This window comes from Oryctolagus cuniculus, chromosome 7 (assembly GCF_051225735.1).
Source record: "Oryctolagus cuniculus isolate XC-2025 breed Fujian yellow rabbit chromosome 7, ASM5122573v1, whole genome shotgun sequence".
In the NCBI taxonomy this organism is placed as follows: domain Eukaryota; kingdom Metazoa; phylum Chordata; class Mammalia; order Lagomorpha; family Leporidae; genus Oryctolagus; species Oryctolagus cuniculus.
In genome coordinates this window covers 123,187,961-123,215,897 of record NC_142873.1, presented here as the reverse complement: position 1 = coordinate 123,215,897, position 27,937 = coordinate 123,187,961, and the positions used below count along the sequence as shown (strand labels likewise).

Sequence of the window (27,937 nt, the reverse complement as noted above, 5' to 3'; positions counted from 1 at the left end):
TGGGGAACTCATTACATCAAAAGAAAGTCAAATCCATTATTGGTCAACTCCAGTTAGGAAGACGATCTCCAGGGTTTAGAGAGGAGCTCTGAGGTTTAGCAGGTCCAAACCCTCACATTCTTCAGGCAAATAAATGACTCGGTCTTCAGGATGTGACCTACAAAGGCGGCAGCTTAAACACAGTAAGAATTCTGTTCCCCTCTTCCTGTGCAAGAAGCGTAGGAGTAGTCAGGGAATGACTGGTAGACTCTCCCTGGGAGAGGGAGCCAGGCCTCTTCCATCCAATTTCTCCAACATGTTTGGTTCCATTTCCAAGGACCCGCCATGGTGCAGGGTGGCCAGTGGTAGCAACTTTTATGCCCACGTTCTGGCCAAAGGGGAGAAGGGCATACCAATCCCCTACCGGCATCTCAGCCAAGTTGCAAGCATCACTTTCATTTATTGCACGTTCACCTGAAGGTACTCATACGGTTGCCTGGAGCTACAAGGGAGAGTGGGAGCACGGTGTTGACTCAGGGCAACTCTATGTACAACAGCAAAATAGTTTCTGAGCCCTGGGGACCAGAGGTCTCTCCTGTAGGAGTCCTTCCTTGTAGCTGCCTCCCATTCATCTCCTCTATTGGAAATGATGCTCTCTGAAGTCACTTAGCACAAAGCCATGCCCTTTTTCACCCAACAGCTGACGCCAACTCACACCAGATCACAAGAGCCATTTGTTAATATTTGGAAGAATTCTTCAAACCAGTTGTTCAACATTGCCACTACTAAGAATTATTATATATAAACTTACAATTAAATAAGCTACATGGAAAAACAAAGGTAATCAACACACACTCATAATACAATGCATAAGCTCCTGCGGCAACGCAAGCCAACCAGGTCTACCTGGGGCAGGTGCTACGCACTACTGCACGTCACCCTGCCGGACATCATGCCGCAGCTCCAAGCTGCACAGCAGGGAGGGGAGTTACAAGCACTCCAGGCTCAGGTCAGTGTCCTGTTGATTGCTAGACCAGGACTCAGCACACGGTGGCCACCAGGAGACTTTTGAATGTTGACCCAAGAGTGATTTTTGGTTTTTAAAAATGTTACAAAAATAGAACAAAGGGGAACCTGCCGGCGAGACCCCAGGAAGCTCTCAAAGCCTAAGTGGTTAGCATCTGGCCCTTTACAGAAAGAGCGCGCGGCCCAGACATTAGAGAGAGATGGGGAAAATGTCAATGGTGCACGTCCTCTCACGTCAGGCCTCAGCTGCCACATCATAGCACGCACACGTTTGAGAGAATGTTTTTCAAGCATTTGAAGACTATGATCAAATGCACAAAAAAATCACTCACGTCTTTGACAAACAGGTGAAATTGCAGAATATGTGGGGCTGACGCTGAAAGAGGTTTATTAATGACTATAATTTGATGTTTGGGAAGCAGTTCTAATGTAAATCATATATCAGATTTAATGACAGCAGATTTAGGGAAAAGGAGCAGATTAGGATACAATTCTATTTGTCAAAATATGGTTAAATCACAACCATCAGCTACAGATACGAGTTTGGGGTTAAAAAAAAAACAGTGAAAGTGGGAAGGCAAATATTTGGCACAGCGGTTAAGATGCCACTTGGGACACTTGCAGGCCACAGCAGAGTGCCCTCACTCCAGCCCTGGCTCTGCTCCCAGTTCCAGCTTCCTGCTGATGCACACCCAGGGAGGCGGCAGGCGACGGTTCAGGTGGTTGGGTCCCTGCCCTGCCACCCATGTAGGAGGCCAGGATTGAGTTCCCCACTCCCAGAGGCCTGGCCCAGCCCCAGCTATTGCAGGTTTTTAGGGAGTGAACCAACAGATAGAAGATCTCTGTCTCTCTCTCTCTTTCAAATAAATAAACTATTTAAAAAACAACAGCAGGGGCCAGTGCTGTGGCAAGGTGTATAAAGCCACCACCTACAGCGCCGGCATCCCATCTGAGCACCAGTTCCAGTCCCAGCTGCTCCACTTCTGATCCAGCTCCTTGCTAATGCACCTAGAAAAACAGCGCAATTTTGCCCAAGTTCTTGGGCCCCTGCACCCACATGGACGCCCAGGTGAAGATCTTGGCCCCTGCCTTGTAGCTATTTGGGGGGTGAACCAGAGGACGAAAGACCCCCCCGCCTTTGCCTCTCCCTCTCTGTAACTCTGAGTTTCAAATAAAATAAATAAATCTTTAAAAAAAACAACAACAGTGAAAGTTTGTGAATCAATGGAATATATAGAATATACACTAAAAGAGTAATGTATATCTTAGGATTGTTGTTTCAAATCTGTAATAAACGCGTGTGTGCATAAGTCTCCCTTTTTGGAGAGCCAGTTGTTAAAACTTTGCCGGACAGTTCTTCAGGATCAGCGAACAGGCGGGCAGCTCCCAAGCCTTAAGAGGCCCGGCTTGCCTGTGTCTGCAGACAGCCAGGCCCTCCATCTGTGGACCTGGCCTCCACTTGCTCTTTTTCTGGAACCCTCACCTTCCAGAATCCAGACCTCCGGTGTCTTTGCTTGCACATCGTCCATCTCTGCCTCTTTGCGTCATTTTTCTGGTTAGTTCCTCAGCTTTAGCTCCTAACTCCTCAATCGAATTTTTCATTTGTGCTCTCAAATATGTAACACCCAAGAGTTTCTTCTTCTTGCCCTGTTAAGGCATCCGCTTCTGTAACAGAAGTAAAAGCTTCTCTTGGTTCACTAAAGATATTAGTGAGAGCAGACTGGATTTTTAAAAACATCCTCTCCCTCCTTCATCTCTGCTTCTGCCAAGTAACTTTTTAAAAAATGAAGTACAGCCGGCGCCTCGGCTCACTAGGCTAATCCTCCGCCTAGCGGCGCTGGCACACCGGGTTCTAGTCCCGGTTGGGGCGCCGGATTCTGTCCCGGTTGCCCCTCTTCCAGGCCAGCTCTCTGCTGTGGCCAGGGAGTGCAGTGGAGGATGGCCCAGGTGCTTGGGCCCTGCACCCCATGGGAGACCAGGAGAAGTACCTGGCTCCTGGCTCCTGCCTTTGGATCAGCGCGGTGCGCCAGCTGCAGCGAGCCGGCCGCGGCGGCCATTGGAGGGTGAACCAACGGAAAAGGAAGACCTTTCTCTCTCTCTCTCACTGTCCACTCTGCCTGTCAAAAAAAAAAAAAAAGTACAGAGATACAAATAGACAGAAAAAGAGGGAGCTCCATCCTCTGGTTCACTCCCCAAATGCCAGATACTGCTGGTGTTGGATGAGGCCAAGGCCCAGAATTCAATCCAGGTCCCCCACGTGGATGTCGGGAACCTAACTGAGCCTTCACCGCTGCTTCCCAGGGCCCGCCGGAAGCTGCAGGCAGGAGTCAGGGCCGGGGCTCAGACTCAGGCACGCCGCTGTGAGACACGGACGGACGGCTTCCCTGCTCGGCTGAACGCCCTGCCCCCTAAGTAGCTTTTCTCGGCTTGATTGGTATTTTGGTTTTGTTTCTGTCTGTTCTATGAAGCTCTCCTTGGCTGATTATTTTTTGCTTTTTGCCAAGTCTCCTCGAACAAATGACTGATTCTTCCTGTCCTGGAGCACAGACAGTGCCGGATGAGGCCAGAACATCTTCGTGGCAGAAAGTGCCCGGAGGGTGCTGGAGACACTAAGCCGTCACATTGGCAAGGCCGCCCCATCGGCAAGGCCGTCCCATCAGGCTGAGCGTCCGTGGGTCCGCAGGCTTCAGCAGAATAAATGAGCCAGCTTGCAGAAGCTCCCAATGGACAAACCTGGGAAAATAAAAAATACGGCAAATTGAGCACGAAAATATATATCAATATGAAGAAACTGAGCCTAAAAGGTATGTCAATAATAACAGACTATAACTCATGGCTTGAATATGGTCCATAGGTCTACACTGGTACAAATTGAATGAAAATTCTTCACAGTAAAAAAGAAAACAACTAATAAACTGGAAGGAACGGAGAAATTAGCAACTCACACCAGATAACATCACGATAACAACCGATTCAAACAGGAATCACCAATGCCCAAGTGGTGAGTGGCAGATACTTATTAATTACAAAATAAAAGCAGTGACTTTACACTGCGGAAAGCTGACAGCTCCCTAGAAGCGTGATTAGAGCTAACGACACCAGTAATGCGGAAGTGGACTCCTGGTGCCTCCTGAGTGGGTTGCTGACAAGAACACAGCGGCATTCCTGCGGGTCCTGCCGCTGGCCCACGACCTCACCGTAACCAGTAGGGGGCACCAGCGACACCCTGCAGGGACCCTGTCAATCAACATGCAGGCATTGAGGAGCTGCTTCGAGGGAAAAGAGCCTAGGAAGACAGGACAACTCAGTGGAGTCCGGGACTGGCCTCTTCTGCCGAGAAGGGCGTTACTGGACAGTTAGAAAAGCCCGCATTGAGTCTGCAGGTCAGATAACAGCGCTGAGTCACTGTTGATTTCAGTGCTAAAAAGAATTTCCTTTGTTCTACGAAACATTAAATTATTTGGGAGTAAAGGGGCATCATCATAAAAAGCGCATAGCCAGATTTTAAAGGGAATATTGTGATTTTACTCTAAGTCTGATGTTATTAGAAGCGGAAACAGTTGTTTTAAAGGAAAAGGTTAAAGGTGATTGAGAGCCCCGTGCATGAGGGTCTGGCTGCTGTCAGCCGCTGCGGACTGGATCATTTCGGAGGGTGTCCCGCCCCCGCCAGCACCGGGGTCATCTTCCAGTCTCCTGCCCAGAGGTGTCTGCCTGGTCCTCAGGTACCGGGTGCCCACTGAGGCGGGGGAGGGTGTGTGTGCTGGGCGCGGAGGCTGTGAACACTCGCTTCATCGCCTGTTTTCAGTGCAGCGCTCCCGCCCTCTAGCGCCCCCTGCTGGAGGCCGCAGACCCTCTGTTTATCCTCGGTGAATAAGCGCCGCCTCCTCCCGTTTTGCGGAAGATGCCATCTGGCCCCTAGAAGGGCCTGCGCCTTTCGGGGGTCCCCAGAGGAAATCCATTTGCTTGGGGTGTCAGATGGAGCTTTCTGAGGTCTGCTGAGTCTGTGTTGCCTTCTCTCCAGCTCCCAACACGCAGTAATGACGTATGATCTGCTTGAAATTTGTCGAGAGGAAATCTTAATATTCCCACCACCAAAAAATTCAAAGTAAGTGTGTGACGGGATGGATAGGTTAGTTACCTTGATTGTGGTAATCATTTCGCAATGTATACAGACAAGGGTACCCAATAGCTCATGGAGTGTACCTGGGAGGCAGCAGGTAACAGCCCAAGCACTTGGGTCCCTGCCACCCAGGTGGATTTAGATTGTGTTCTGGGCTCTGCCTTTGGCTAGCTCAGCCCTGGCTGTTGCAGGCATTTTGGGGGTAAACCAGTGGGTGGAAGACCTCACTCTTCCTCTGTCAATCTCGTTGTCTTCTTCTCTCTGCCTTTTAAAATAAAGATTTTTTTTATTTAAAAATGTCATGGAAAATGAAATTAAAAGATGAGTTTATTTGAATGTAAAAAAATTAAAATCCATGTATGAGAAGTCTTTAAAATGATCATTAAAATGTACATTGTGAAAAAACATGCATGGATTTCAAATAACAAACTTCAAAATACCACGTTGTACATCTTAAATATATACAATTATATTTGTCAATTATACCTCAAAAAAAAAAACAGAGAAAAAATATAATGTTGCTCCTACCATCTCCTCTGCTGTTCTCCTTGTCTTGTGGCTTTAAATATTTTAATAAGAGCTCGTCACTGTCTTTTTAGTGGTTTCAGGGGAAGGCACATATGTCTTTGTCACGCTTAGCTGGAAGTCTTCTGATGTGTTGCCCAATCTTTCCACAGCGACCCCGCACTACTTGTGCAATTTTAAAATACACTTGGGCACATAAAAGATTTAGACATTGAGGGGCCATCGCCGTGGCGCAGCAAGTTAATGCCCTGGCCTGAAGCCTCAGCATTCCATATGGGCACTGATTCGAGACTCGGATGCTCCACTTTCAATCCAGCTCTCTGCTTTGGCCTGAGAAAGCAGTGGAAGATGGCCCAAGTCCTTGGGTCCCTGCACCTGCGTGGGAGACCCAGAAGAAGCTCCTGGCTCCTGGCTCCTGGCTTCGAATCCGCGCAGCTGCAGCCACTGAAGACAACTGGGGCATGGACCAGCAGATGGAAGACCTCTCTCTTTCTCTCTCTCTCTCTCTCTCTGTGTGTGTAACTCTGACCTTCAAATAAATAAATAAATCTTTAAATAAAAAAAATTTAGGCATTGTGAAGCCATATAAAACAATTTAGGAGGAGGATATTCAGCAGGCTGTGGGAAGAGGCGGTGATGTAAGAAAAATAACTGAAGGCAGCTTGGGTTCAGTCCCAGGGCGGTATCTCCCTGACAGTGCAACAACGGGGTGCACCTGCCCTGCGCGTGCAGCTGCTTCCAGGGCTGCGGGAAAAGCGCGTGCAGGGCGAGCCGCACCACGTTTGTGGACTCCAGAGGCAAAAGGGGCTCCTGACCGGGCCAAAGTCGCCTTTGGGCCTGAGGCTGAGGCAGGAGCTGGGCAACTCCCAGGGACAAGGCAGAACTGAGGCTACAGCCAGGCCATTGAGAACAAGAACAATCATAATGAAACCCGGGGAGTGGATCAGGTCAAACACCCGGTGCCGAAAGCCTAGGGCGGCCGCACGGATGCAAAAGACGCCCCACTCCCGGGTCCACCGGAGCTCACGTCCAGGGCCTGTCCAGGTAAGTGCTCTGGGCCCGGAGGAACGCGGAGCCGCCTGTTCACGGTGGGCCACACGGGGGCAGCAGAAGACCGGCGGAGAAAACCGAGGGTCCTGGGGACGCGGGTGCGAGGGCAGGAGACCCAGAGAGGGAGGGAGAACACAGGCGCGCGCCGCAGGGCGCAAGCACTGAAGAGGCAGGCAGGGCACAGCCGACACGCGCGGTGTGGCCGTGGCAGGAGGCCCGCGCTCCGGAGGGTGCTGAGGGTGAGAGGGCATGCAGTGGGCGGTCGTGTCACAGATCAGGCACCAGCTGGTTCGCTGGCCAGGCCATTTAACGTCCCTGTGCCTTGTGCGCTACCTGGAAGAGCGCGTGGGACAAGGCTAACGCGCCTCGCCCGTCCGCCGTGCTGGTGACGGGGCACTCTCCGTCTCCTCTTCCCCTTGAAGGAGAGCCCTGGGATTCCAGGGCTGCTGAAAAATCCCCCCCCCCATTTTATAGACGGAGAAACTGAGGCCCAGAATACTGTATGACAGGATCTATAAACCAGGTCGTTCGAGCCTTGCTTCCCCACTCCTCTGCCCCGGCGATGAATGGAAAGCGGCCCCGCCCCACACCTGGGTGCTGAATGTAGTCCCCCTGCCGCCCTAGGCTCCCGCACGTCGCAAGCAGGGAGGGAACGCAGGAGCTGGACAGGCCGTGGGAGGGCTGCCCGCGCGCTCCCGGCCCTGCAGGGGACAAGGGGAGAAGTGTCCTGGTGCTACTTCTGCCTTGCACCCCCAATTTCTGGCCTGCTGGAGACAAGTGACACCAGGAGAGACAGCACACGGCGGAGGAGGAGGGCTGCACCTGCTCAGCGTTTGCGGCTGAAGCCCTGGGAAGGCTGTGCAACCTCTCTCTCCCGCCCTTCAGCTGCAAGCCCGGGAGACCTGTGACCCTGCCTTCCTCACAGGCCTGGGGGAGAATGACAGGAGGTCCTGGATGCCACGGGGCAGCCCCGCCCCGAGGCTGTGCCCAGTGCACCGTAGTGTCACCGTCTGTAAAGGCGGAGCGCAGTGCTGTGGCCGGGTTGTTTCACGGGCTGAGCGCTCTCCCAGGGCCTCACTCCCTCGGCGCGGCCGCCTACATCAGATGCAGCGCCCTGCTGGGCAGGGTGGACTCCCCACCACCACCACCACCGGGAGATGCACACGCAGTAGAGCGTCCTTCCCCCAGCAACAGTGAGTGGAAACAGAGCCCCTGGCGCATCTCAGCGCAGACCCCCAGAATATGTGTGTGTGAAGCAGGGCAAGCTTTGGCCAGTAGTCCCTCAAGGAGTCCAGGATTCTTAGCCCCTGGGGGCCCACCGATGGCCCAGTAGTTGTGTGTGTGTGTGTGTGTGTGTGTGTGCGCGCGCGCGCGCCCCTTGGCCTTTCCTCTCTCAGCGGCTGACCCTACGCCTGATACACAGAGTCAACCACAGAACGAATGACACCCCAGCCTTCCCCTTCCGCGGCAGAATCCTCCGCCAACCACCCCCACCCCAACACGCCCTCCGCTCTTGGCATCTTCCCCAGCTGCTAAACCTGCCCCCCCCCCCCAAGGGCAGACCTCTCCTCTGGCTTCCATCCCCACCCCCACCCCCGCCTCCTCAGCTTTCTCAGCGGCTCCGAAGAAGCGTGGTGAAATGTCCAAACGGAATGCAAAGCAAGCTGCTCTCTGCTTGCCAGGGCGACACTCCGTGGGGACCCCTGTGCTCCTTCCACGCCAGGCTCCGGGCTTTCCCCCTGCCTCTCTTTCCACATGCCCCTCCTCACCTGCACAGACGAAATCCTGAGCCCAGCCCCGCAGGCCCGGCCCCCTGCATCCGCACCAACCGTCCCACGCGGACCCTCAAGTCAGAGCCCAGGCTGGAACTCCCTGCCCTGGACGCAGCCCCTCCACGCCGCAGTCAGCTGCAGCGCCGCCAGGAGCTGCTCTCAGCACCACGGAGGCCACCCTTTCCAGCACAGGCCGCCTGCCTGCAGTCAGTCCCAGAGGATGCTTTTGCCTCCTCTGGGAAGTCTTCCCCCCTTGCCCCAGGCACCATGAGGGGCTTTCTCCACGTCCTGTTATTTAAGGAGTGAACACACAACACCAGAACCAAGGTCAGCCTTCAGCCGTGTGGTGGTCTCTCCTTGCTGGGGGCCCCCAGGCTTTTAAGAATAAGACACCAGGCCAGTGCTGTGGGGTAGTGGGTGAAGCCACTGCCTGCCGTGCCCACATCCCATATGGGTGCCGGTTCAAGTTCCGGCTGCTCCACTTCTGATCCAGCTCTCTGCTATGGCCTGGGAAAGCAGTAGAGGATGACCCAGGTCATTGGGCCTCTGCACCTGCATGGGAGACCCAGGAGAAACTCTCGGCTCCTGGCTTCAGATGGGAGCAGCTCCAGCCATTGGGGCCAATAAGGGGGTGAACCAGCAGATGGAAGACCTCTCTCTCTGCCTCTCCTTCTCTCTGTGTAACTCTGACTTTCAAATAAATAAATAAATCTTAAGAGAGAGAGAGAGAGGGAGAGAGAGACCACCCACAGTGTTAGAGAAGTACCACAAACCTGGCGGTTTCAAACGATGAGAAGTCTTCATCTCCCAGTTCTGAAATCCAGGTGCCAGTGCCTCGGGTTTCTGGTGAGGCTCTGGGAAGAGTGTCCTTGCCCTGTCCAGCCCCTGGTGCCAGCTGCAGTGCCTGGGTCCCTCCACCAGTGACAGCACAGCCCCAGCCCTGCCTCTGTCTCCCCCACCCCTCCTCCCTCTGTGCCTCTGTTTTGTTTGCTCTTCTGGGGATGCCCAGGCCCCATGCCCTCCCTCGTTCCTGGGACCAACTCTGAAAAGAACCTGTTTCCAAATGAGATCACAGCCTGAGGTTCTCAGTGGACAAGAATTGTTGGAGAGACAAAGCAGGAGAGTTTCAATATTGATTCATTTATTATCTGAAAGGCAGAGAGAGCGAGCACTCCCCTCAGCTGATGCACTTCCCAAATGCCCGGAGCCAAGCCAGGAGCCTGGAACTCCATCCAGGTCTCCCACTTTGTGGCTGGAGCCATCACCTGCTGCCTCCCCGCGTGCGCATTAGCAGGACGCTGGAATCGGAAGCGGAGCCATCCTGGAGCTGTAGAATGAGGCTCCAGCTGCCCCAGTGCACCTCGATGCAGAAACATGAGCTCTGTTTTCTGCTTTCGCCGCCCTCCTGCGGAAGCACTTTTGGGACCACCTCCCAGAGGAGCTGTTGGCACACAAGCCTTCTTCCCAGGATGGAAAAAACCAGATCTGGGCACAGAAACAAGGCCTGTTGGCCTCACTGCAGTCCCACCCATGGCACACAACGCCATGACTGAGCACAGCACAGCACAGCGGAGCTCCACGTCGGACCAGGGCTGGACTAGGGGCAGGGCTATGGTGATGAGGAGGCTGCTATATTCCCTGCCTTCCTGTAGGCTCTACTCCGGGCAAGACTGGCTTTCAAGAAAACAGAGGCTGCTGCCCACTGGGGAAAAAAAATCCACCTAGGAATGTTAAAAAGTGGGGAAAAGCACAAGTTACCCCAGAGCCAGAGCTAAAACAAGTGAGCTGGTCTTCCTTTGACCTGGCAAATACCCACCAAGCACTGATTCAAGCTATCCTGGGCAGGGCGTGAACATGTAAGCAGTAAAAGAGAATACCCTGAGGTCAGTGTTCAGTAGAGAGCACAGCAAATGTGGCAGCACCAAAGAGGGTCCGATTCCTCCTGGCAGGCTGGGAGGACTTCCTGGAGTAGGTATCACCTGAGCTGGGTCTTGAAGGACAAGAAGGCATTTGCAGCTGGCACCGCAGATCAATAGGCTAATCCTCCGTCTTGCGGTGCCGGCACACCGGGTTCTAGTCCCGGTCGGGGTGCCGGATTCTGTCCCGGTTGCCCCTCTTCCAGGCCAGCTCTCTGCTGTGGCCAGGGAGTGCAGTGGAGGATGGCCCAAGTCCTTGGGCCCTGCACCCCATGGGAGACCAGGAGAAGTACCTGGCTCCCGTCTTCAGATCAGCGCGGTGCGCCGGCCGCAGCGCACCAGCTGCAGCGGCCATTGGAGGGCGAACCAATGGCAAAAGGAAGACCTTTCTCTCTGTCTCTCTCTCTCACTGTCCACTCTGCCTGTCAAAAAAAAAAAAAAAGGCATTTGCAAGAGGCAGAAAGGGGAAATATTCTAAGTAAAGGAACCTCCACATGGAAAGGCAGGCAGGCATCAAATTGGGTCTGTCCGGGAACTCCGCATGGTTTGGGGTGGCGGGGTCAGAGGAGAGGGTGCAGAGGGAGGAGAAGCAGGCAGGGGCAGGTTTGTGAGGGAGCTCCTGTGTAGCCCGAGGTCTTCAGACCTCCGAAGACTCGGTGTGCTCCTCGGCGGGGTGAGCCCCGTGAGGGTGTTGTGAAGACGGACGCACCAGCACAGGGGAAGATCTCTGTAGACGTGGGCATCCTGCAGCCCCGGGACCGGTGCAGAACTGCACAGAGACGTGGATTTTCAACGGCACAATGGCAAGGGGTCAGCTGGGAGGCTGCTGTGGTCAGGAGGAGGCGTGAGTGGCTGTGGCCCAGGTCTGCTTGGCCCACTGCAGAAGTCACCTGCCCCATTTCCAAACACACCCCCAGCTTCTCGGCTCCCTCTGAGAACTTCTGGGGATGTCCGGGGCTCCTCAGCCAGGTGCAGGGCAGGCCACAGGTGCCGAGGTAGCCATGCCCCAGGACGGCCCCAGCACACTGGGGAAGCTGTCCCAGTGGGGCGACTGAGGAGTGGTCCGCACAGCCTCCCGGAGGGTCCCCGAGACCGAGCCAGGCGCCCCAGGGCTCTCAATTTCAGCCCAGCCCCTCCCCAGCTACTGTGGGCGTTTGGGGAGTAAACTAGAGAATGGGAATGCACTCTGTCTCTCTTGCACTTAAATAAAATTACTGTGCCAAAATAGTTATGACATTTCTACCTAAATTACTGTAGGTCATTGATATCTCACAGCTTTAACAAACCATTCTAGCAACCTGTTAATACTGGCTCTGAGTGTCCTGTCAGGCTGGGCTGAAATTGAGAGCCAGAAACTCAACCCAGGTCTCCCTCTGGGTGGCAGGGACCCAACTACCCAAGCCATCACCACTGCCTCCCAAGCTGCACATCAGCAGGAAACCAGAATCAGGAGCAGACCCAGGACTTGAAGTCAGCTACTCTGCCATGGAGTGTGGGCGTCTTAACCACCAGGCCAAACACCTGCCCCAAGGTAACCAAGCAGAGCCAGGACTCAAACCTGGGCACTCCAATATGGGGTAGGGAAGGGGTGTCCCAAGGGTGTCTTACCACTTAGCTGAATGACCAGACCATTATGGAAGGAACTGGGAGGCCCAGAGAAGTGAGCATAATGGAGTGGATTTACGAGATAAGACCAGACAGCCACCAACTAAGTTCCATGAAGGGGTTAGAGCGGGGTGGCGCTGTGCACCGGTTAAGTCACCGCCTGTGATGCTGGCCTCCCACGTGAGCACCAGTTCCAGTCCCGGCTGCCCCACTTCCAATCCAGCCAGTGGACAAGTGGCCTCAGCCAGGGTCCTGGCTTCCATTTGGCGCAACCCTGGCCATTGCGGCTATCTGGGGGAAAGAATCAGCAGATGGAAGATCTCACTTTCTCTCTCTCTCTCTCTCTCTCTCTCTACCTTTCAAATAAATAAACAAACAAATCTTTAAAAAAAAAAAAGGCTAGAGGACACGCAGTTTGCTAACTGGATGTGCATTGTGCAATAGGGAGTGCACTATGAGAAACAGTGATACTTTCCGCTGTAAGCCAAGTTGGAGGTAAGAGTGCAGCTACAGAACTGGGCTACCTGGTGTCAATGGGAGGCAGAATTCGGAACTAGCAGAAGCCAAGGGGTGGCACCAAAGCACCAGAGGCAAAGTGTGTGTGACAGGCAATAAGATGGGAATGGCAACCAGAGATCCTGGTGGACAGGGATCTGTGGTGATGGCTGATAGGTCATGGTGTTCTAGAGATGAGACAGACGGGCAGCCAGCTAGAATTCTGACTCATAAACCAACAAATATCAAGAGCATGGAGGCAGAAGACTGCCAATCAGTTGCTACCATGGAAACATCATAACCCAGTGAGTTTGGAGACTTGAGCCAGGTCCTGGATGGAGTCCTTTGATTAAAGGAGTGGTCAGATCACTACGATGCCACAGCAAGTGAACATAATACAGACGTGGAAAATGAAATTCAAGGGCTATGTGTTCTCCATAAACTTTTGAAGATCTCTTATTTTACCCCTTTCCCTAAAAGCTCTGTGAGCAGTTACCACATTAGCTGTACATTGAGAAAAGAGAATATCCAAGGTTTTTATCAACTTCATTGAAGTATACTTGACAAATAAAAACTGTATGTATTTAAAATGTATTTAAAAGGTACTTCAAAAAGTTCCGCAAGGAGCAAGTGTTTGGTCTGGCAGTTAGGACGCTGGATGAGATGTCAGCATTTCACAGTGGGGTGCAAGGGTTCAATTTCCAGCTCTGATTCCAGCTTCCTGCTGAGGTGGACCCTGGGAGGCAGCAGCGGTGACTCAGGCAGAGGGGTTCCTGCCAGCCACATGGGAGAGCTGGATTGAAATCGCAGTTCCTGGTTTTGGCCTCCCAACCACCGAAGGCACTGGGGACTGGACTAGCAGTCGGATGCTCTCTCTTCCTACCTGTTTGTCTCTCTTTTCTATCTGCAGCACTACACCTCTTGAATAAATAATTATTTTTGAATTTCTAAAAAATGAGATTGAAAGTTTATTTGGGTGCAAACATTTTTGAAATCCATGTAGTTTTTTCATCATGCACGTGTTCCATGAGCTTTGTGAAGTGCCCTAATACAAGGCAATGTTTTGATATACATAGATAGTGTGCAAGGATTACCACAATTCAACTGCTTAACATGTCCATCACTTCACACCGGTGTGATTCCATGGTGCACGTGGTGAGAACACCGATCAGATCCCTTAGCAAATTTAAGTATGCAATAGAGTCACCATGCTGTAAATTAGAGCCCCAGAACTTTTGTTCCATTTGACAAACAACTTCCCATTCTCCCCCTCTCAGGCCCTGGCAAGCACCACTCAGCTCTGCCTTCAGGATTCAAGTTTGGGATTCACATCTAAGTGAGGTCATGCTATCAGTGTTTCTATGTCTGGTTGATTTCACTTAGCATCTGTCCTCCAAGCTCGGCCATGGCTTCCTTCTCTTTTTAAGGCTGAATTATATTCCACTGGATGTGCAAGGGTATTTTAAAAAGTTCATGAAAATGGAATTAAATGTTTATTTTTATGCAAAACTTTAAAAAATACATGTGCAGTTTTCTCATAATTTGCATTTTTCCATGAACTTTTTGACCATCCCCTCATATGCAAGAGAGAGAGAAAGAGAGAGAGAGAGCTTCCATCTACCGATTAACTCCCAAAATGGCCACAATGGCTGGGGCTGGGTCAGACTGAAGCCAGGAACCAGGAGCTTCACTAGGGTCTCCCACGTGGGTGGCAGGGGCCTAAGCATTTGACCCATCATCCAGTGCTATCCCAGGCACATTAGCAGGGAACTGGATCAGAGGTGGAGCAGTCAGGACTTGAATTGGAACCTATATGGGATGCTGACACCATGGATGACTTCTTAGCCTGCTGTACCACAACATTGGGTCTGTAGGTCACTTTGGGTGGCATGCACAATATTAATTCTTCTGATTCATGAAAATGAGATGTCTTTCCATTCATCTATGTCTTCTTTAATTTTCTTCACCAATGTTTTATAGTTTTCAGTGTTCAAGTCTTTCTCTACTTTGGTTAGGTTTATTCCTAAGTATTTTATTCTTTTTGTTGCTGCATACATTTCATGGCTTTCTTAAATTCTTTCCCAATAGTTCCTTTTGTGTAAAAATGCAATTAACTTTGTATGTTGGAGGGTTTTTTGCTACAACTTTTGCTGAATTTTTTATTAGCCCTAACAGCTTTTTGTTGTCACTGTATCTTCAGAGTTTTCTACATATATCATCATGTAATCTGCAAACTGAGATCATTTTACCCCTTCTTTTCTGATTGGATGCCTTTTATTTCTTTTTCTTGTCTAATTGCTCTGGCTAGGACTTCCAGTACCATGTTCAATAGAAGTAGTACCAGTGGGCATTCTTGTCTTGTACCAGATTTTAGAGGGAAAACTGTTGGCTTTTCCCCATTAGCTACAATGTCAGCTGTAGACTTTTAACAGTCTTGATCATGTTAAGCTCCTTCTATAACTATTTTGTTGAGAGTCTTAATGATGAAAAAATTTTTAACTAGATTAGATGCTTTTTCTTCATCTGTTGAGATGATTTCTGTGGTCTGCATGTTCCCCAAAATTTGTGTTGAAACTTAATCCCCTGGTGGTTTAAAAGGTGAGGGGGTTGGGGAAGAGGTTAGGTCACAAGAGCTCGGATGTCATGAAAGAATTAGCACTTTAGTAAAGAGCTGGAGGGAACAGATTAGACACCTTTTGCTCTCCTGCATTTTGCCCTGCGAGGACACACGTTAATCCTCCCCAGAGGATGCAACACAGCACCATTTAGAAACAGAGAGATTGGGCCCTCATCATACACTAAGCCACCTGGCACCTTGATCTTGGACATCCCAGCCTCTAGAAGTAGGAAGAAATAAGTATCTACTCCTTATAATTGTCCAGTCTCAGGTGTTTTATTATGGTGGCACAAAGACAAAAATCATATGGGTTTTTCTTTTATTAATGTGATGTATCACATTGGTTGGCTTATAAGTTAAACCATTTTTGCATCCCAGGGATAATTCCCACCTGGTCATGGTATATAATTCTTTTAATGAGCCATTGAATTCAGTTTGCTAGTATTTTATCGAGAATTTTATATCTATATACCAGGGACATTAGCTTGAGTTTTCTACTTTTGTGGTATCTTTGTCTGGGTTTAGTATCAGGATGATGATCATAAAGTGGTTTTTGAAATGTTCCCTCTTCTCATAATTTTTGGAAGAGGTTAAGAAGTATTGGCATTAATTCTTTCAAATATAGTATTGTTATTATTATTATTATCAGCTATCATTTATCAATTTCTATGTCCTAGGCTTTTGCTAAGCACATTCTTTACATACTAAGTATGTTTTTAAAAATATTTATTTATTTGAGAGTTACAGAGGGAGAGAGGGAAAGGCAGAGACAGAAAGATTTTCCACCTGCTGGTTCACTCCCCAAATGGGCACAACTGCCGGAGATGGGTGGGTCTGAAGCCAGGAGCCAGGAGCTTCCTCTGAGTCTCCCACGTGGGTGCAGGGGCCCAAACACTTGGGCCATCCCCTGCTGCTTCCCCAGGTACATTATCAGAGAGCTAGATTGGAAGTGGAGCAGCTAGGGCTTGGACCAGCACCCATATGGATTGCTAGGGCCACAGGCGATGGCTTTATCCACCACACCGCAGCACCAGCTAAGTATGTTTATATTATGTAACATTCTTAGAACACTGCCTAGACCATAGTAAACTCTACATTTGTATTAGCATTACATTTAAAAATTTTTATTTTTATTGTGGTAAAATATTCATAACATAAAATCTACCAATTTATCATTTTAAGTATACAGCTCAATAGCATTAAGTACATTCACATTTTTCTGTCTAAAATAATGAGAAACTAGATGTTTGTAAGGTGTCAAATTATAGGCTCACAGATTACTTACAGGGCATATGGTGCAAAACACACTTCAATGACAGCAGAGTCAGACTATCACCACCTGAATGCACTGACCAATTCTCACATCTCTGTTGGTGGGACAACTGGACATGGTGTGCATTCTGATGTTATATTATATACACAGCACCACCTATGAAATATGCTTACCAAAAAAGAGAAGACACAGACCAACGAAGGAATGACTGAATCTTGAGGAAAGTGGCGGAGGAAGAACTCTGGGACTCAGAGAAGGAGTGATAGGAACTCTAAACAGCACAGAGACTAGAAATGGCAACGTGGTGAGAGGAACGAAATGCATTGTGAATGTGACTCTGACTCTCTGGCTATCGGGAACTCCACATTGTCAGGAAAAGACCAGCAGGAAATCCCCCAGTGCCCCTGTCATCACTGTGGATCAGCAACCCTAACTATAGGAGAACTATACAGTCCTCACAAGCTTTAAATCCAGTTTAGAGAGTTTCCGGGGGCCCGTGGCTGCTTTGCTCCAGAGAAGTAACTCACAATCAGCCTCGGCACCAGCCCCCCAGAACCCAAGCAGCTTTTAGCACAGTGCAGTCATCACAACACCTTCACGGCTAGAATCCATCATGCAACCCCCAGATCTCAGCTGCCACCTAAAGCCCCAGGGCCAGTGCTCACCTCCTGGGACCTGGGGACAGGTCTCTCCGCATCCCATGGCTCTAAGGCCACAGCTGCCATTGCCACAAGCCCTAGCACCATCAGTGCTCACCTTGTGGGTCAGGGGGATGGGTTTCTCCAGAACCAGCAGCCCTGGGACTATGGCTGCCACTGCAAGTACCCCGATTCCACCAGCACTCAGCTTACAGGGGCTGGGCCTGGGGCAGCCTCTCCACAGTCTGCAGCTTTTGGGTCATGGCTACCACCTCCACTGGCACTCCATTCTGCGGGGCTTGGGGGCAAGCACCTTTGGAGCTCACCTGCATCTCATATTTGAATGCCTGTTTCAAGTCCTGGACATTCCACTTCCATCCAGCTTCCTGCTAATGAGTATCCTGGGAAGCAGCTCAAGCATTTGGGTCCCTGCCACCCATGTAGGAGACCAGAATTGAACTCTTGGCCTCTGGCTTTGGCCTGGCCACATCCTGGCTGTTGCAAACATTTGGAGACTGAACCAGCAGAGGGAAGATCTTGCTCTGTCAGTTGCTACTGCTCTCTCCCTCTCTCTCCTTCTCTGTCTCTCTCTGTCTTTCAAATAAAAATAAAGTCAACAACTGATTAAGAAAAATTATTTTTTGAAACATATAAAATAAAATAATATTTAAAAAGAAAGAAATCACACATAGGCTACACTTCTGTGTTCACTTAGAACCATAGCCAAAGCACTTATCTAGCCAATACCTTGTATCCCGTCTATGTGAAAAAGTCTTTTCTGGGGCTGGTGCTGTGGCATGGCAAGTTAGGCTGCCACCGGAAGCACCAGCATTCCATATGGCTGTTCTTCCAATTCAGCCCCCGCCAATGGCCTGGGAAAGCAGCATGTGAGAGGCCCAAATGCTTGGGCCAGTATACTCACGTGAGAAGCCCAAATGAAGCTCCTGGCTCCTGGCTCCTGGCTTCTGCCTGGCCCAACACATTTGTGGCATGAACCAACAGATGGAAGACTTTTCTTTCTCTCTGTTTCTCTCTTTCTGTATCCATGCCTTTCAAATAAATAAATAAATCTTTTTAAAAAGTCTTTTCCTATGAAAACTATTCCACACAATTGGAAGAGGTGGTTTTTACACTAGATGTGCTGACATCAATGATGGGATGCAAACATCAAAAATGAAGGAAGTATGACACCTGCAAAGAAACAGAGGAATTCTGTAGAAATAGACCCTAATGAGAAGTAAATCTATGAAATGTCTGAAAAGGAATTCAAAATAGTAATACAGAGGAAATTCAGCAAGATGCAAGAGAATACCAATAGGCAATTCAACTAAATAAGGAAAATAATTGACACTAAGCATGAGAAATTCAGTAAAGAAACAGAAATTGTAAAAAGGAACCAAACAAATCTTGGAGGTGAAAAATTCAATCCAACAAAAAATGCAGTTGAAAACCTCAATAGCAGAAGAGACCTATGAGCCTTGTGAGCTACCACCAAGGCAACAAATATTCACATTTTAGAGATTTCAGAAGGAGAATAAAGGGGAGAAGTCATTGAAGGCAAAAAAATTTTTTGACAGGCAGAGTGGACAGTGAGAGACAGAGACAGAGAGAGAAGTCTTCCTTTTCCGTTGGTTCACCCCACAATGGCTGCTGCGGCCGGCGTGCTGCGGCCAGCACACCGCGCTGATCTGAAGCCAGGAGCCAGGTGCTTCTCCTGGTCTCCCATGGGGTGCAGGGCCCAAGCACTTGGGCCATCCTCCACTGCACTCCCCGGCCACAGCAGAGAGCTGGACTGGAAGAGGAACAACTGGGACAGAATCCGGCGCTCCGACCGGGACTAGAACCCAGTGTGCTGGAGCCGCAGGCAGAGGATTAACCTATTGAGCCGCGGCGCCGGCCCAAGGCAAATTTTTTTGAAGATTTTTTTATTGGAGCCAGCACTGTGGTATAGCGGGTTAAGCCACCACCTGCAGTGCCGGCATCCCATATGGGCACCGGTTTGAGTCCTGGCAGCTCCACTTCCAATCCAGCTCTCTGCTATGGCCTGGGAAAGCAGTAGAAGATGGCTCAAGCCCTTGGGCCCCTGCACCCACATGGGAGACCTAGAAGAAGCTCCTGGCTCCTGGCTTCAGATTGGTCATTGAGGCCAGTTGGGGAGTGAACCAGCAGATGGAAGACCTCTCTCTCTCTCTCTCTCTGCCTCTCCTTCTCTCTGTGTGTAACTCTGACTTTCAAGTAAAATAAATAAATCTTTTAAAGAAAGATTTTATTTTTTTATTTGTGGGGTTGAGTTACAGACCAAGAGAGGGAGAGACAGAGAAAAATGTCTTCCATCTGCTGGTTCACTCCCCAGGTGGCTGCAATAACCAGAGCTTGGCTGATCCAAAGCCAGGAGCCAGAAGGCAAGAGCTTCTTCCAAGTCACCTATGCAGGTGCAGGGACACAAGCAGTTGGGCCATCTTCTTATGCTTTCTCTGGCCATAGAAGAGAGCTGAATCTGAAAAGCAGCAGCCTGTACTAGAATTGGAACCCATATAGGATGCCAGAGCTGCAGGCAGAGGCTTAGCCCACTATGCCACAATGCCAGCCCTCATTGAAGGCAAATTTAACAGAGTAATAGGTGAAAATGTTCCAAGCCTTGAAAAAGAAATGGACATCCAGATCCAGGAACCCCAAAGGACTTCAAGTAGATTCAGTTTATAAAGATCTCTTCCAAGGCATATTTTAGTCTTGTCAAGATTAAAAGAGAATTCTAAAAACAGCAGGTGAAAAGTATCAAGTTACATATAAGGGAATCCCCATTAGACTCACAGCAGGTTTCTCAGCAGAAATCGTATAGGCCAGAAGAGAATGTGATGATAAATTCAAAGTCCTGAAAGAAAAACACTACCAATCAAGAATATATATAACAAAACCATTTTTCAGAAATGAAAGCGAAATGAAATCTTTCCAAAATTAGCAGAAACTAAGAGAACTCATCACCACTAGACCAGCCTTTCGAGAAATGGTAGGGGTTGGGGCAGCATTGTGGGGTAGCAAATAAGACCTCCACCTGTGATAGGCACTTGTTCATGTCCTAGCTGTTCCATTTCTGATACAGCTTCCTAATGTGCCTGGGAAACAAGTGTAAGATGGTCCAAGTGCCTGCCTGGGTTTCTGCATCCATGTGGAAGACCCAGAAGAAGCTCCTGGCTCCTGGCTTCAGCCCTGCGCTATCCCAGCCTTTGCTGCCATTTGGGGAGTGAAACAGTGGATTGGAGATTTCTTTATGTGTAACTCTTTCGAGTAAAATAAATAATTCTGAAAAAAATGTTTAGGGCACTCTTTCACTCTGTCTCCTGATCTCTCTCACTCTCTCTGTCTCTCTCTCTGTGTGTCTCTTGTTCTCTCTCTCATTCTCTTTCTTGATCTCTCTTATGCTCTCCTCCCTCTTTTCCTTCTTCACCCCTTCCCTACAGTCAGTCAGGTTTCCCCCAATAAACCTTTTCCCTTACTCCAGTGTTTGGGGGTTTTTGGTGTGTTTTGTGACGGCCTTACATTGGTGCCGTGACTCGGATCCAGGCTCCCCCAGGATCCGAAAGGATGCTCTCCTTTTGGGGATCTCTGAGCTGCCTTGGGGTCCTGGATTTCTGCCAGTCACAAAACACACCCCCAGAACTCCTTCCACACCACCAAACACTCTGTGATCTCCATCCACACACTGGCCTTCAAAATTCTGAGGTAAGACACAGAATAGGACATTCCCACAGTGACTTCTACTGCGAGTTGTGGTTCTACTCTCATCTAAAAGTCCTAGTACTGGGTACAGATCACAACTCCCTAAGGACTTTTGGTCTCTACAGACTCTGTCCAGGCAACAGGGGGTGCGGGTGACGATTCAACCTCCTGTTTCTCTTCTACGGGCTAAGCTCTGGGCTCCAGTGGGCACTTGGGTGATGACCCCCACCCTCTGTTCCCATATCCTCTTGTCAGTCAGACAGCCAGTGTGCTGGAATGAGAAGGCCATGCCAAGATGGCCGCTGGCAAGCGAGTGTCAGTTACTCAGGAATGGCTTTGAATCCCACCTGGCAATGCAGCCTGCCTGGAAACAGGCTGTGATTGGATGGCTTTGGAGCCTGCCTGGCAACAGGCTGTGATTGGTTAGGGCATAAACCGCCCCTTGACCAGATCGGCTGTCTTGGCTATATAAGCTGTTGTACTAACTGAAATAAACGAGTCTGCAGGCTGCTCGCCTCTGGCCCGCTTTCACCCGACTCCCAGGGTCTGTGTGGTGACTCCGCACCTCTTGCCCCCACCACGCTCCTCCTCTCAGAACGAATCCTCAGAGAAGAAATCAACAGCAACAAGCCAGGATCTCGAGGACACCCGATATCTGCCAATCTGACTCTAGAGGTCGCCATGGGATCTTCTTTCTTCCCACATTCCAATTAAGCAATATGGTCCCTCTCAAATTGGCTCCAGACCTCAAACACTGACCCTGATAGCTTTCTCACTTCTGTGAGTTATCAGGAAAATGCAAGGAGATCCCATATGTTCAAGCTTTTTGTATCTTTGGTCTAAACCTTCTATGTGTCTATGTGTACTTTCTGCTCTCTGGCCCAGGTCCTTTGGGCCCCCAAGTTTCCACTAGTGGTCAAGGGCCTGAGCTGAAACATCTTCCTTCTACGTTTGCAGCTCCTACTCTGCACTGTCTTGGCTCACTGTACCTTCTCCTCCCACCTAGGAATTCCAACTTTATCTTAGAACCAGGCCTGGTCCAAAGTTACTCTCCCTGTCTTAATCAATGATCCTCCTGAAAGTTTGGGAATGGCATCTCATGCTTTCACCCTCCAGCTCTTGTTCTCCAGCTGGTCTTTACCCCGCCCTATCCTGTTCCAGTTTTACCATAAGAATGTCAAGGGAGTGGTAATCCCATCCTTCTGAGCTCCCAGATTATTGAAACAAATTAGGTATCCCACCCTTCCGTTGGCTCTTTTGTTTTATCATGAGCAAGCCAGACAGGAAAATTAGGTCTTTTGACTTCCACCCCAGTGGACTTCTTGTCTTTGGTGCATCGGCCACTGGCCCACAGTCACCTTTGGGAACTGTCTGGCAGCTGCCTGAACTTTTGTTTAAGAGGCAGTCCCAAGTGGCTGACTGTTGACTAGGGCATCATGGGCCTACGGTGTTCTTAGGGTAAAAAACAACTGTAACTAGACACTCAGTTTGAAGAAATTTCTCTTTGAATCTAGGAAGATCACTACCTTTAAAAATACTGCTTTGTAACTTGCTGAACTTATTTTACAATTCAGTAAATCAGTACTCAGTGAAACAACAATGGGTAATTAGTATTTGTTTTAGATGAATGCAATTTTAATTTTAATTGAATTCAGATAGAGATACAATATAATATCAGCATCTTAAGTCATTTAGGTGTAACTGCTAATTTAAATTGGGTAAAGGCAAATGAGATAAATGCATCTAATTGTAAACTTTGGTACTCAGCATGTTATATTCTATAAAAAACTATTTGGGTTTGTTTAATAAATATGTTTTCATGAACTATCCATGAAAAATAGTTCAACACTGCTTAAAGTAACTCAGACTGAAATTTGATGTGTGATCTTATTTTAAAATGTTGTCTTAATTTGGAGATTTTTAACAGGTTGTTTCAAAAGGTAAGTCAAGAAAATTGGCAGGTGGAAAACATCACAAGTATAGAAATGTGTGCTTGGTAAGGAAAGTTAAGAAGGAAAGAGTTTTGAATAAAGGACATGGTTTGTAAGAATGACTTCATCCTGATGGCTAGTTTACTCTAGACTGGAATGGAAATGATAGAATGTTTCAAGTAAGTTGAAGAGGGTGTGTGGAAGCCACAGAAGATTATGAAAGAAATTTTTGGATACAAAAGCTATTACTCTATTTCTCTTTTACATAGATGTAGAACCTGATCCTCTGTTAAAGCAATGAATTAAAATAATCAATTATGTTCTCTTAATGTGTCTGCTAGGTCATATTGTTTAGAAACAGCTGAGTTTTTATTAAGAGTCATGATTTGTTTGAATATATACTTATTATAAATCATTTGAATAATCACCTTGTAACAATAATCAAATCTGGTCTATGTTATGTCATGATGTTAAGGGATCTTATTTCAACCAGGTATTTTAAGCCTTCTTGGCATCCTTGACAGGCATTCAAAAAAAAATCAAAGTCCTAATGAATTTGGACTCTGAAATTTCCAGTAAATTTGGATTTTGATTTTTCTAGTTTGGGCCCAACTGGAAATATCGAAGGATATATGTCTCTCATCTTGTAGAGACACCAACAAATCAGGCTATTTGAAGTATATTAGAAGTACTGTCAATGGCCGGCACTGTGGCTCACTAGGCTGATCCTCCACCTGTGGCGCCCACACCCCGGGTTCTAGTCCCGGTTGGGGAACCGGATTCTGTCCCGGTTGCCCCTCTTCCAGTCCAGCTCTCTGCTGTGGCCCAGGAAGGCAGTGGAGGATGGCCTGAGTACTTGGGCCCTACACCTGCATGGGAGACCAGGAGGAAGCACCTGGTTCCTGGCTTCGGATCGGTGCAGCACGCCGGCCGTAGTGGCCATTTGGGGGGTGAACCAACAGAAAAGGAAGACCTTTCTCTCTCTCTCTCTCTCTCTCTCTCTCTCACCATCTAACTCTGCCCATCAAAAAATAAATAAATAAAAATAAGTGCTGTCAAGATATGAAGTTGTGCTAAATTTTAAGTTTTTTTCAAGATTTATTTATTTATTTGAAAGTCAGAGTTATACAGAGAGAGAAAGGCAGAGAAAGAGAGAGAGAGAGGTCTTCCATCCGCTGGTTCACTCCCCAGCTGGCTGCAATGGCCGGAGCTGCACTGATCTGAAGCTAGGAGCCAGGAGCTTCTTCCAGGTCTCCCACATGGGTGCAGGGGCTCAAGCACTTGGGCCATCTTCTACTTCTTTTCCAGGGCACAGCAGAGAGCTGGATTGGAAGTGAAGCAGCCGGGACTTGAGCTAGTGCCCATGTGGGTCTCCAGTACTGCAGGTGGCAGCTCTACCTGCTACGCCATAGTGCCGGCCCAAAATTTTTTAAGTTTTTATAAAATAAAATTCTACTGATACAAATGTCTGAAAGTTAAAAAGTCTAATGATCTTGTGTCACTAGACATGGTGGTTATCTAAATGAGAAAGGTCCAGAGGCCTGAAAGGGTTAAATGTTTTGTAGAATCCTACAGGTGCTTTTGAAAATACTGCGTGAAATAAGCAAGTGCCTCTTGTTGGTTAATAAGTTTATAATTATAAACATGGCTATTTGAAGTCTTCTGTCATCCACAGTTTTGTATATCAGATTTGGTGCTCATAAAACTAAAACATTGTTCTGTGTTTAGCTGTCCTCCTCTAGGTTCCGATGGACTTTTCCCAGCCACTTCTATTGTATTCAGTACTTTGGGATGGTTCTGTAAACAGATGAAGCCAATATCATACCATAGGTTCCAACTGAGAAAGTATGGTTAACTGAGGTTACTAAGAGCAGAAAGTAATTTGAATCAATTAGCAGTTTACAAAAAGGAGTTAAAGATTTTTGAAAGCTATTACTGAAACAGCTGAAACTGCTTTTTTGTTCTATTTTGTATGTTATATGTGTATACATATTGTATGTCTACATGGGAAAATTTATTAATAACTGAATTGTCTTATAGATAAAAGGTTGCTCATAAATTTTAACTGCTAAAATTAATCAAAGTTACATTTTGATTCATGTGACCTGAATCTCTGTATCAGATGTTTTAAATCTGTTGGTAGAAAGAAACTAAAAATGTTTTTATATGCTTGTGCTTGAATTTGCTACAAACAAGCTACACCTTGCTTGATATTTAAGAGATGTTTCCAAATACATGTATTCTTAAAATTTATAGAAGGCATTGGACCTTCTGGTAAATGTTTTCCTAAGTTGTTATCTAATGGTTGAAATTGCTTGCTAAGTTTTCATTTGATATTGCTATTGTCAGTAAGCCGTCTGGGACTTGCTCCCTCATTTCTCTATTCTAAACCCAATTTTTCCCTCATTTCTCTATTCTCTTCAAGGTGGGAAACTGACTATATTGAATGAAGGGCTTTCTAGGATGCACAATTTGATCTTTAGACCTTATAAAAGGGATTACTAACATTTTCTGTAATACCATAGCCAAAATGGGAGCTTAGATTATAATTTCACAGCTAGATTTACTTTGCCATTGGCGCAGTAAACAGGCAAAGCCTCCCTTTCAGACCAAACAAAAGGAGGGAAAGTTTTAAAGTAAGGACATAGCTTTCCTCATGGGCATTGTCTACCCCAGAATAAACCACTATCAGAATATGCCTGTGACTATAGACTTCTAGTTTAGGCCACCAAAGATTAGAAGTGGGACTTGAGCACCCCTTTGACTTGCATCCTCTGGTCTGCTTTAACAAAAACCAGGAGGAAAAGAAAGCCAGGCAACAGAAGCAATGTAAAGATAGGTGACAAGTCAATTAAGGCTGCTCTGTTCAGTGATCTGCCATCAGGAGACCCAACAGGCCAGTCCACTGCACTGGTTTTGGATGTGGAAAGCCTGGGCTTCAGCAGAAGTCAGCTTATGAAGAGCCCTGGCAGCTCTGCCAGCTAGAAGTTGGATCACTGGAAATAGAACTTCCCTGGAGTAGAAGAACACCCAGGTCAGCGCCACAGATCTTGCTGGCTCTAAGCTGGCAAGCCCTTCACTCAGCCCAGCTTCCAAAGTAACCACCACTGCTGAGGGGACAGCCAAGTAGGGTCAGTAACATTGCAGGCAGAACTGTAAATTTCCTGTTAGAGATGCCAGCTGCCTTTACCTGGCCAGCTCTCCTCCCGGGCAAGCAGGGTGCCTTCCCCAGGAAGTTCACACCTCCCTTGGGTTGTACCCCATGTGAAGAGATAGATAGGTCTGGGCCTCATAACTGACAAGGCCTTAAAGCCCACATGATTATTATTAAGCTCCTCCTGTCGGTTTCTATTTGCCTCTCAAGCAGAGAACTTATTCGTGACTTAGCACCTTTCTTAGGTCCTCTAATAATGATTCTGTCCTTTGTTCTAGACTCTATCTAGCCCACTTGGGGCCTCATTCCTTTGTAATCATGGCCTCTACTCTAACATCAATGGCTCTACTCCTGACCTGTGTGTATTGATGGTACTCTCCCCACTTAATGTTGTATGATTGTTCAGAATTTCTCTACAGACAGACCCCTCTACCCGCAAAAGATGAGTGGCTTTTCTCCCGGTCTTGGTTGGGATCAGCTTTAAACTATATCCATCAAAAAGTCTTCACAGGGGTCCAGAGACCCCCCTCACTTCCTCTCCTTTATGAAATCCTCTCATTTCTTGGTTAATGTCACTCTTGGGATCATTGGTTGCTATTCGCACCCTGTCTTTTATTCTACCGTGTCTGTTTAAGTGTTTACAGGAGTTGATAATGGAACAAACCAAGGCCTTCACCAGCCAGGCATTCAACCAAATGCTGCTACAGGGATATACTTGGCTCCCCACCCACGAGACAGCAGCTTGAGACATTGCCCCGTGACAGCAGAGAGTGCCTCACTACCCCATGCAGGCAGGAAGTAGCTCTAAAGACAGATCATCGTCCCTTTCCCCTCCTGGGCTTTTTGGGCTAATGTAACCCCACAAAACTCCTGCTTTATAACAAACAAAAGGGGGGAATACTAGTAAAATGCTGTAGTCTTATCTATGGTGCAATCTACACCCCAACACCATCCTAGGCTCTAGCGCCCACCGCCATTGCTGGAAGCCAGGTGAGCACATGGCCCAACCACCAGTGTCAGCTCCACCCCATCCTAATGGGATTCACTGCTCCTACTTCCCTGCCCACCCCCGCCCGTGTAAAGTTTTAAAAGGACCTGTTCTTGAACATGTGGCGCGCGCGCTCTCTCTCTCTCTCTCTCTCGATCTCTCTCTCTCTCATTCTCTCTCTTGCTATCTCTTATGCTCTCCTTCTCCCTCTTTTCCTTCTTTGCCCCTTCCCTCCAGTCTGTTGGGTTTCCCTCAGTAAACCTTTTCCTTTAAAAAAAAACAAATGTTTAGGGCAAAAGGACAATAGCCACCATCATGAAAACACGTGAAAGAATAAAACAGACACAGAAATGAAAATGAGAAAGGAATCAAAACTACAGAAAACTACCAAACTACAATGGCAAATAAAAAGAGAGGCCAAAATGAACAAATATACAAAATAATCAGAAATTGCAGTAACAACCCATCAATAATAAACTTGAATGTAGTGTGTTCAATTTTCCAATCAAAATATATGGACTGGTTGAATGGATTTAGAAAGGGGAGAGGGGCTGTCATTGTGGTACAGTAGGTTAAGCTGCCACCTGTAATACCAGCATCCCATATGAGTACTTGTTTGAGTCCCAGCCATTCTGTTTCTAGTCCAGCTCCTTAATAATGTGCATGGGAAAGCAGCAGAAGACGGCCCAAGTGCTTGTGCCCCTTATCCCCACATGGGAGACCCAGTTGTATTTATGGGCTCCTGGTTTCTGCCTGGACCAGACCCAGTCATTGCAGCCATTTAGCGAATGAATCAGAAGATGGAAGATCTCTCTCTCCCTCTGTGTGTCTGAGTGTCTGTCTCTTCCTCTCTCTGTAACTCTGCCTTTCAAATACAATATATAAATCTTAAAAGAAAAAATCTTACTGATGCTGCCTACAACTAAGTCACCATTAAAGAATACATACAGTGAAAATGAATGGAAGGGAAAAGATATTCCACACAAATGGAAAGCAAAAGCAAGCAGGAGTAGCCATACTTATATCAGATGAAACGGTCTTAACTTATAAAAAGGGACAGACATCAATTATCAATATAAAATGATCAATTCAACAAGAGGATATAACAATTGTAAATATAAGTGCATTCAA

At 48.0% G+C, this 27,937-nt stretch overlaps 1 long non-coding RNA gene across 1 annotated transcript; it reads left to right on the top strand.

Annotated features, from left to right (window-relative positions):
- Positions 1 to 4,406: 4,406 nt before the first annotated feature.
- LOC149125716 (uncharacterized) lies at positions 4,407 to 6,215 on the top strand. Its single transcript, XR_016211040.1, has 2 exons — positions 4,407 to 5,110; positions 5,803 to 6,215. It is a non-coding gene; the product is annotated as an uncharacterized LOC149125716 (long non-coding RNA).
- The last annotated feature ends 21,722 nt before the right edge of the window (positions 6,216 to 27,937 follow it).